Source organism: Ruditapes philippinarum, unplaced genomic scaffold (assembly GCF_026571515.1).
Source record: "Ruditapes philippinarum isolate M1 unplaced genomic scaffold, ASM2657151v2 ctg515_1_1_1_1, whole genome shotgun sequence".
Lineage (NCBI taxonomy): Eukaryota > Metazoa > Mollusca > Bivalvia > Venerida > Veneridae > Ruditapes > Ruditapes philippinarum.
In genome coordinates this window covers 9,396-18,889 of record NW_026861754.1, presented here as the reverse complement: position 1 = coordinate 18,889, position 9,494 = coordinate 9,396, and positions in this window count along the sequence as shown.

Genomic DNA, 9,494 nt, shown 5'->3' with positions numbered 1-9,494 from the left:
GCGGATGTCTCTTTATGTTTAAAACTCAAATTATATATTGTGTAAAAGCCTGTGCCTAATCAAACCGAGCATACTTTTTTCAATTTTGCTGTTTATTTTCTTTTTTATTGTTTAGCTTATGAAAGATTATAATTTTATAATGTTTAACCTCCTAATGATTGGGAATTTGTATTCATAGTGTTTGGTGAACATTGATCAATGATTTAAAATTTCTTATATCCACGTATATGTTAAAGTAATATGCATGCGTTACAATAATCAACAGATTTTGAGACGATCTTTAGCTAATTTCCAGTTAAAGCTACAAAACGAGAAGTGAAATATTAAACAGTCTAACCGAGAAATCAACAAAATAACGTTTTGCTCTAATAACAATCCCTAACATTAGAAGAATACACGACACATTTTGTTTGATCACCCATCGGTTGATTTTTTTAAGTCATATAAAACCATATTAGCATTGCAAAAAATTTACTTTCGTCCTTCTCGACAAAAGAAAAACATATATCAACCGTAAAGTCAAAGTTATTCGATTCTTTTATATTTTCATTAACAAACGCCATCCCCTCTCCTTGTGCCTGAGGGGTTGAATTTTGAAGATTGAGGCATCAGAATTGCAACCACCATTTATCACTGCGTGATCGTAAGAGGCGACTAAATTTGTTTGAACTACTGGAGTCTATGCATCTGTTAGCTCCAGCAAGAGAGTGGTTTGACCCCCAGTGTTGCTTTAAGTTTGTAACACCTGAAGTAAGCAATAATCATCTTTTCTGTGTTGGCGTCATGTGACCTAAATTGTGTTAGAGCGCCGTAAAACCAAACAAAACAAAATTGCAAGCGTGTCGTTACTTAATGAAGTAAATTGATGAAATGCTGTGACATTTTAGACGGGAACGCTATCACTTTTAGAGTTTTTATCGTCTGGCATTCCAAATAAATGGTAACAAATATATCTAGATACGTTAAGTCAAGCTTTAATTGTTTAATTAAATATGTAAATGATAAAAAAGTCCTAGGAAAGATTGATGGGTTTGGGTGTTTTATTTAAAAGAGCACATTTGAATAATTTACATTCACGAAGTCTAAGAGAGCAATGAACTTATGTTTTCTTTCACAATTCACAACTTGTCCATTTTTTAATGATAATAAGTAAGCAAGCTGTATTGGGTAAAGACATTAGAAATTTCCTATGTCACCACCAACGTGCAAGTCGTTTCAGTTATTTAAAATAAAATATCATTAATATAAATCATTGGTTTAGAGGTTAACATTAACATTGTTGTGAGTATATGTATATACATGACATTTGTTTGTTTAGCATGTAAGATCGAAATATATTTCACAGAGTGAAAACCATAGGTAATATTTAACGTCACGAGCGCAAAGATCTTATACACAAAACAAATATATTTTTTTATATTAATTTTGTGCTTTTTTATGGGTTTTCAGTCATTCTTACTGATTTTTGCCGCATTACGACATGCGCTCTCAAATTATGACGTCACATTGTTCTTGTTGAAAAATAATTCTGTAAAACATTACGAATATCATATCATTTTTCTTAAAGAAATGTTTCAAAATTCGTAAATTTCTACTGAATTATTTTTTTAATAAGTATAATGTGCCGTCATTATTTGACGACGTCATGAATGTGAGCGTATGTATATAAACTTTAACATTAGAAGTAAACGCGAAACATCTTTTCTGATTACCCATCGGTTGATTTTTAAGCACATAGAAAAGCATATTAACATTTCAAAGAATTTATGATCGTTTTTCTCGCCAAACAAACATATATCAACCGTAAAGTCAAAGTTATCCGTAAAATTTATAAATTTGTACTAAATTACTTTTCAATAAGAATAATGTGACGTCATAAGTTGATAACGTCATTAATGAGAGCGTATGTATATAATCCATTAGGGTACACGCGAAATATTTTCTTTGATTACCCATCGGTTGATTTTTAAACACATGGAAAACCATGTTACCATTGCAAAGAATTTACGTTCGTTCTTCTCGACAAACCAAAATATATCAACTGTGATGTTAAAGTTATTCGATTGATTTATATTTTCATTTACAAACGCTTCACAACCAACAAACATGTCGTTACGCGGCTAAATCATAAACTTTAAAAACCCTAAAAATCATGAAGTAATAGAAAAGTTGTTTCTTTTGTATGTAAGATCAAATAATATGTCACTCGCAAACACAAGTTCTTAATTTTGGCCACTCTTGAAAATATTACATCTTGAATTCACTCTGTAAAATATATTTCGATCTTACATGCAAAATAAACATTTATCCTCAATTTGAACATGAAACAATTACCATTTATAACAATTAGAATCTTTTATGAAATTTTGAAATATTGAGATGTACAGCAGAATGTTGAAATAAGTGGAACCAACAGGTGTCACAACAACAGAAAGCCAGTCAGCAAATATCTGCTTATGACATTGTTTTTAAGGAAGAGAAGCCGCCAATCATCAGTCAGATAGTGCCTTGAATAAAGACATTTAGATGCAACATTTGGTAAGTAGAAATGAAGATATCAATTGACTGCAGTAAGATATACGTAACAAAACTCGAGGGTGTTCAGGTAGGAACATTCAGGACCAAAGCTCGTGTCTCCTTTGAAATAACTGGTGCAAATTGTGCTTGACAAATGACTGTTACATAAAAACATAGTTTTTGATATTTCCTTTCAACTATCAATACATTTGAAATATTGGTAGTATTGAAAATATATTATCAAAATGATAGTTGCATCATAAAATGTGGTCCTTACAGAATGCAATGGTATGAGAGGGAATAAAAATAATAAAACTTATGAAGCAACACAAGACTACTAGAGACAGCAGTCAAATGCAATGGAGCCATGACACAGGAAAATTAAAATATTAAAACCTGACACAGGAAAATAAATGGGGACTAAAGTGACGAAGACCAAATATCTTTCATTAATAACTATTTGCTTTTTGTTTGAAATCCCATGTATTTCTTTCATTAAATTCAAGAAAGTGTTTTCAGCGAAAGTGTTAAAACTGTGGCTAATCCACATATTAAGATATGCCTGATTTTAGGTAGAAGTATTATAATGTTTTTGTTTATCAGAATTTTCAATTCAATTATCATGTCAACCTACATTAAATAACATTCAAACTTACATTGAAAATTCAAAGTTTCTCTTTTGATTACCAGATCGTCATATGAACGTTTCTAATTTTGAAAATTCTTCAGATATGACACCAGGCTTTCAGATCAATATTGATACCAGTAAATTAAAATTCTATACACCATTTTAACAACAAGTACTAGATTCCAAATAATAATGAAAGTTGTTTTATATTGCAAATATGTACGAGACCATTAAAAAGCTTACAAAATATGATGATACTATTTTTAACAAAACGAAATATTTCTTTGTTTTGTTTTCTGATATTTCTCATATACTAGTAGTTAAAGTTTATATTGCTCACTAAAAAGTACTTAATTTGTTTGAAAATATCACCACTGATTGGAGAAAAAAAAACAATGTTACTAGAATATGACATGTGAATTGTTATTGAATCATTTGTTTTTCCTGGTGGAGCTTCCTTATTAGTTTGCATTTTGTTTAGGTATTACGATTTCTGTACGTACATTGATTATGACATCTGCAAAGGCTGCTTATATTAAATAGAATAAAGAAAAACCTTTTGCAAATTCTTGTAATTTTTTATTGTTTAGATTTTTTCGTTTCCGTGTTAATTTTCTGCAATGTTTTTAGTGTACATGTCATAAATCATTTGCTTCATGCAAACAATGTAAGCTTTAAAACCAATATCGATAAATCTCATACAATACTGAAAATCCTATCTTTTAAAGTAATGCAAATGTATTTAAGCATTCAATTTTTCACAGCTTAGGTTGTCGTGAAAAAAAAAGAAAAGCCCTTACACTAAACCCTGTTTGAACCGAATGTGATTAGACTATGTCAGCAGTAAAGAGATATGCACATCCGGATAATTTGGCTCGGCTTTACAATACAGTCATGTACTACAAATTTTCATCTTAAGATATCAAAATTGATCATTGAAGTGCCAAAAATAAAAACTGGACACGCGCATTAAAAAAAAAAAAAATAAGAAGGTAAATTGCGAACAATCAGACAAATTTAAAAAAAAGATGTTGCTTGCATTGTTTAATTGTACCTGTTGAAAGACTACAGTGGTAAGCACGCCCCATCATCGACTTATATTAGACACTCTTCGCATTTATTCATTAAAATGGTGTTTAATCATGAATATAAAAAACATCGACATGCGCCACCCATCAAATTTACTTTTAATGTATCGCCCACGTTAATGCTCAAATACTTGCAAATGAGATATTGTAAATTTTAAGAAACTATTACGAACATAGTTCAGAGAAAATAATGATTCACAAACCAAAACCTGGACAAAATAACTTTTAAACGAGAATGTTCCAGTTATATAGCTTACTAAGATGTCATACTCATATTAATGAGATGGAAAAATGAAATATATTGTAGTCTTTTGTCCACAATATACGCAATTTTACCTTGACAGTTTCCATCATTATTACAATTATCGTCACAGTAAATTGTCCTTTATTTTGTAGTTCGTATAATGTGTTCGTATATCAAAAGAGGTGTTGACAAATCTCTGACAGTAGATGTGAAGCGGCATTTTTTTATGTTCTAGTAATGTTGTACTCTTGAACACAAAGTAAGGACGATATGGATAGAACTAATTATGATAATAATGTATTATCAATGTTTCAAGTAATAATCAGTAATCGGAATGACAAATGTTATATAAATCTAGTACTGTAAAATGAAAAAAGGTTTTGTATGAAAAAAAAATAATAAGAGAACAAAACAACAAAATGCAATGACAATCAAAACAAAAGGAATCGCCAATTTATTTTTTATATCATGAAATATATATAAATATGTGTTGAGACGATATCTTAATTACACTAATATTAACATAATTTCTTCAACAATTATATCAAATATTTCAATAACTAGAAAATAGGTTGAACATTGAAGATCTTGATTGCCCTTTATTCTGGAGAAACTTCAAATTCTTTTAATTAAAGGAAGAATTATAGGCGAATAATCCAGGGATTCAACGAAGAAAAGATTACTTGAATAAATCTCCCGCCTAAATATGGAATTCAGTAACTTGTATTCTTGATAAGTTACACATTTATCTATTTCTATTCTTAATTTGAATTTCTTCAGAAAAGTGTTGTTAACAAAATAATTGTCATTTTCAACCGTTACTTGTGTATTTTTCTATTTGGTTTAAGTAAAATCATCGTCCGTATTTACAACTTCAATACAATAGTACTCTTATCCGATAGAGTATGCAACAATGCATTATTTATGCTGATCCCTGTCCCCATTAAAGCTTAGTTTATGATAAGTCGCGTTTAGTTGGTTGTGTGTTATAAAGAGGCGATTCCTTTATGCGAGGTAAAGTTGCTCTTGGACAGTACATTGAACTTGTTGTACCAATGGAGTGATATAACTGCAGTGGATATAATAAAATTTTGGAATATCGTAATAGAATGGTTAGCTCACAAATGATACAATGTTTCATTAATTTTGGAGAAAGAAGAGTTGATGATATAACTTTCTGCGAAATAGAACACCGTTGTATTCTTCTGTTATAGTTATGTGTATTATTTACGTGCATATGTGATTTTTGAAGAAGTTTGTTACATACGTGCGAAGGACTATGTGGCCTTAGGCTTAGGAATATGAAACGTCTCCTTTTGGTACGTAAATCTTTAGAACATGATTTGATATGTTAGGAGAATGTAGTAGAGATAGCAGTTGATTTAACTAAATAAGTGTTCATGACGGATGCCCCCACATGCAAGCCAAATTAGATGTAATCTATATGTCAATTTGAGTTATATGTGCAACGTTGGGGAGAAATGAATCGAGATTGAAAAATCTTGCTTTTTTTAAGTTCAAGAGGATACTCTGCAGAAAAACACGAACCAATGACAATTTCGAATGACCAGCGACTGAAATCCCTTTTACTCCAAGTGTAAAGGGTTATAATTCTGCAAAAAACTATTTGAACCATGACCAAATAATACTTACTTGACATGGTGGCGCTTTCTTGATGATTCAATTGTCATTCGAGGTGGATGTTGCTAGCTTTTGGAGATTGGGAAACTAAGAGTATTCTTTTTTTCAGAAGTTATAAGGCTACTTGGTCAAATCCTAACCGATGACCAATTCTATTGATTAATTGACCTGCGCATTCTTTAGTTCAGTTGTCAATTTTGGTTGATAGTGTATAGCTGCTGGAAGAACTGAATGAGTTAAATTTTAAGTTGCAGAGAATCCTCTGTCTAACTCATGACCATTAGCTAATTCGAATTGAACTGCCATTCTTGACGGATCTGTCAATTTTGAGGTTGAATGTGTGTAGCTGTTGAGTAGAAATGAATGGAAACTGAAAATTTTAAGTTCAAAGCTCTATAATCTGCTAAAAATTTGAACTGATCGCCCAAATCGGATGTCCGATGATTGAAATCATTCCTATGAGTTTGACTTGTGGGCAAATGAATTAGTTATGCTCCGGAATGTTTTCCCGGTTAAGTATATTTGCTTGGACCTGTGCTGTTGTGACCCTTGAATCATGGGGTCTTCTACACAACATTACAGTCATCTATGAAGATTTGAACATGTGGCAAATATGAAACTAAAGATTGATGCTTCGGAAACTGTTTTCAGTGTTTAGGCTGTGGCCTTGAACCTTTGACCTGTGACCCAAATCAATAGGGTATCTCTACCAATATGGACAATTCTCTATGAAGATTGAACACTGTTGCCAAATGGGATCTAAGTTATGCTCGGAAAGACTGTTTCAGTTTTAAGGTCATAGTGACTTGACTGAGCTTGTGACCCCAAAATCAATAGAGTCTTCTTTCCTATATGGCATACTATATAGGTTGTTTAACGTGGCCCATGATAAGTTTTTTTTTATGCTCTTGAAACTGTTTTAGTGTTTAAGGTAAAGTATGAACCTGACCTTTGCCTTGTGACCCAAAATGCATAGAGGTTTTACCTATATGAGCATTTATGGAGTTTAATATTTGTGGCCAAATGGAACTTATGTTATGGTTCCCGGAAACAATTGCTACGACGGACGGACATCCAACGATTTTGGCTGTTTAGGTGCTATTGTTCTTTTTTATTTCTTTGTTTTTCCAAGGGGAATAGCCATACCCCTTTTAGGGAGATGAAGATTGTTCTCTTTGGTTCTTTCTGTTACATAGCCTAACCAACGTTTCTCGAGCGACGTCCGGACGCGGGGTAAAACTAATTGCCGAAATTCTTTCAGGGACATAAAAAACCATGAAATACTACGTTGATCATGGACCATTTATGACGAACAGGGGACACACGTATATGCCCATGCAAGTTATTGACGGGGCATAAAAGCACAGCAGTCCAACAGGTGGATTCAATTAATTGTTTGATGATAACAATCCTAAAATAAATTAGTTTAGATAACATGCATTTTTTTAATTTTTGTCATTAATTTTGATGTGAATATACTTGCATATTAGTTTTCATTACAGGCGTTCTAAATTATATGTTTGCGATATCTTTTTGTATGGAGTATTGATTAAGTTACATTCTTTGCTGTCTGTAGCCATTTTTAAAAGCCTCTGTTTAATGCTTGAACAATGGCGAAGTCCGCCTATAAGTATAATAAGTGACCTGCACGCAATTACGGGTATTTGATTATTAATCAAAAACCTACCCCCCCGGAAAAGAAATGTTTCGGCTATCGCTCATTAAATTTAATCCTAATGCGTTTAACGCATTATATAAAATTTACGTAGGAGACTTGAGAATTTGTGATGCTTTATGCGTTTGTCAAACAACTATCTTTTAGTACAATCAAAGTTTGGAACATCTTAATTTTGTATACGTTGATCCTTGACCAAGGTTTTGCAAACACTCTAAAGTATAAGATTAATTTGGGAGAAAATTTGAACGCGCTAATACAGAGCTAAAGTTATACCTGGTACATTCAGGTTATGTGCCCTTATTGTTTACATGTATAATGTGCACATAGGCAACCTCGTTCGTTGTAAATTGAACGGAAACAAACCGTCGCATTATCCCGTTATTGACAGCCGTTATTGAATAATATCGTTGTTTACTTGAAAAAAAGGAAAATATACCCTTGGGAAAAAGGGGTATAAAGTAGTTTTAAATTTTCAATTTGGAATTTAAAATTTTTGTTAAAAAAAATCAAAATGCATGTTTAAAGGGGTTTTTGTGTTTTCCCTTTCCAAAAATTTGAAAAAATTCCGGAAAAAAAGTGACCCCTTGGGAAGGGCTTTAATCACAAAAAAATTAAATTTAAAAATTTTGAGACCCGGTTTTGTTTGGTTGGAATGGGGGAAATAAATAAGTGAAAATCCCCTCCGCCCCCTAGCCCCGGGTTTTGAGCGGTATCAATTTTTTTCCCCAAGAAGATTTTTTAAAAGTAAAATTAGTGCTTTTCAAAAAATAAAATAGGGGAAAATTCCCTTCAGGCACCGGGAAATAGTGCCCACCCCCCGGCACCCCCTGTTTTTTAAAAAAATTTTAAAAGGAAAATTTGTCACTTTGGGGGGAATTTTTTTTGTAAAAATTTAAATTTTCCAAAAATCGAGCCCTTGATGCCCGGGCCCATTCGGGTCGGGAAAAACCCATTTATCTCAGGGGTTTGGTGTTAATTGCCCACTGTGTATTGTGTGCAATAAAAACAAAGGGCCCGGGTCTTTTAAAACGGGTTTTCCCTGAAAATCGTTTTGACTTGCACTTCCGGGGCCGTTCCTTATTTTAGGTTAAAAAAACCGGGGCAGATTTTCTTTTTTGTCGTTTGTGGTTTTTTTGGGGGATTTTATTTTAGTCTTTTTTAGTGTTCCGGGTAATGAAAAGGGTTCCGTCCCCCCCCCCTTAAACCGGCTTAAGCAGTTTTAAACTTTTAAAACCTTTAAAATGGTAAAATTTTTGAATGAAGAAAACATCCATTTTTTTGCAAAAAAGGAAATTTGACTTTAAGAATTGGGTTTAAAGGGTTTGTTAATTTTCTTAAAAATTTTTGGGAGACTTTTTTCCTGTCCAAGGCAGACCCTAAACCCCCATTGCCCTTTTTTTGGAAAAAATAAGGTATGCCCAATTTAAGGTGGTAGTTACGTTTTTTAATTTGGGGTCGTTTATGAGGGTTTAAACAGGGGAAACCCTCAATCTTTTTTTTAAAATCTCCCGTGCGGGGTTTTTCCTCTTTAAAAATTTTTTTTTTAAGTTCCCCTTTGGTTTTCTCGAAAAAATTATATAAAAAAGTCAAAAAGGGAAAAGGGTTGGCGTTCAAAGAAGAAACCCCCACTTTAAACCCAGCAAAAGCCCCAAGGGCCAAGGAGCAACGCTTTTCTTTTAATTTTTTATGGGGCCCTCG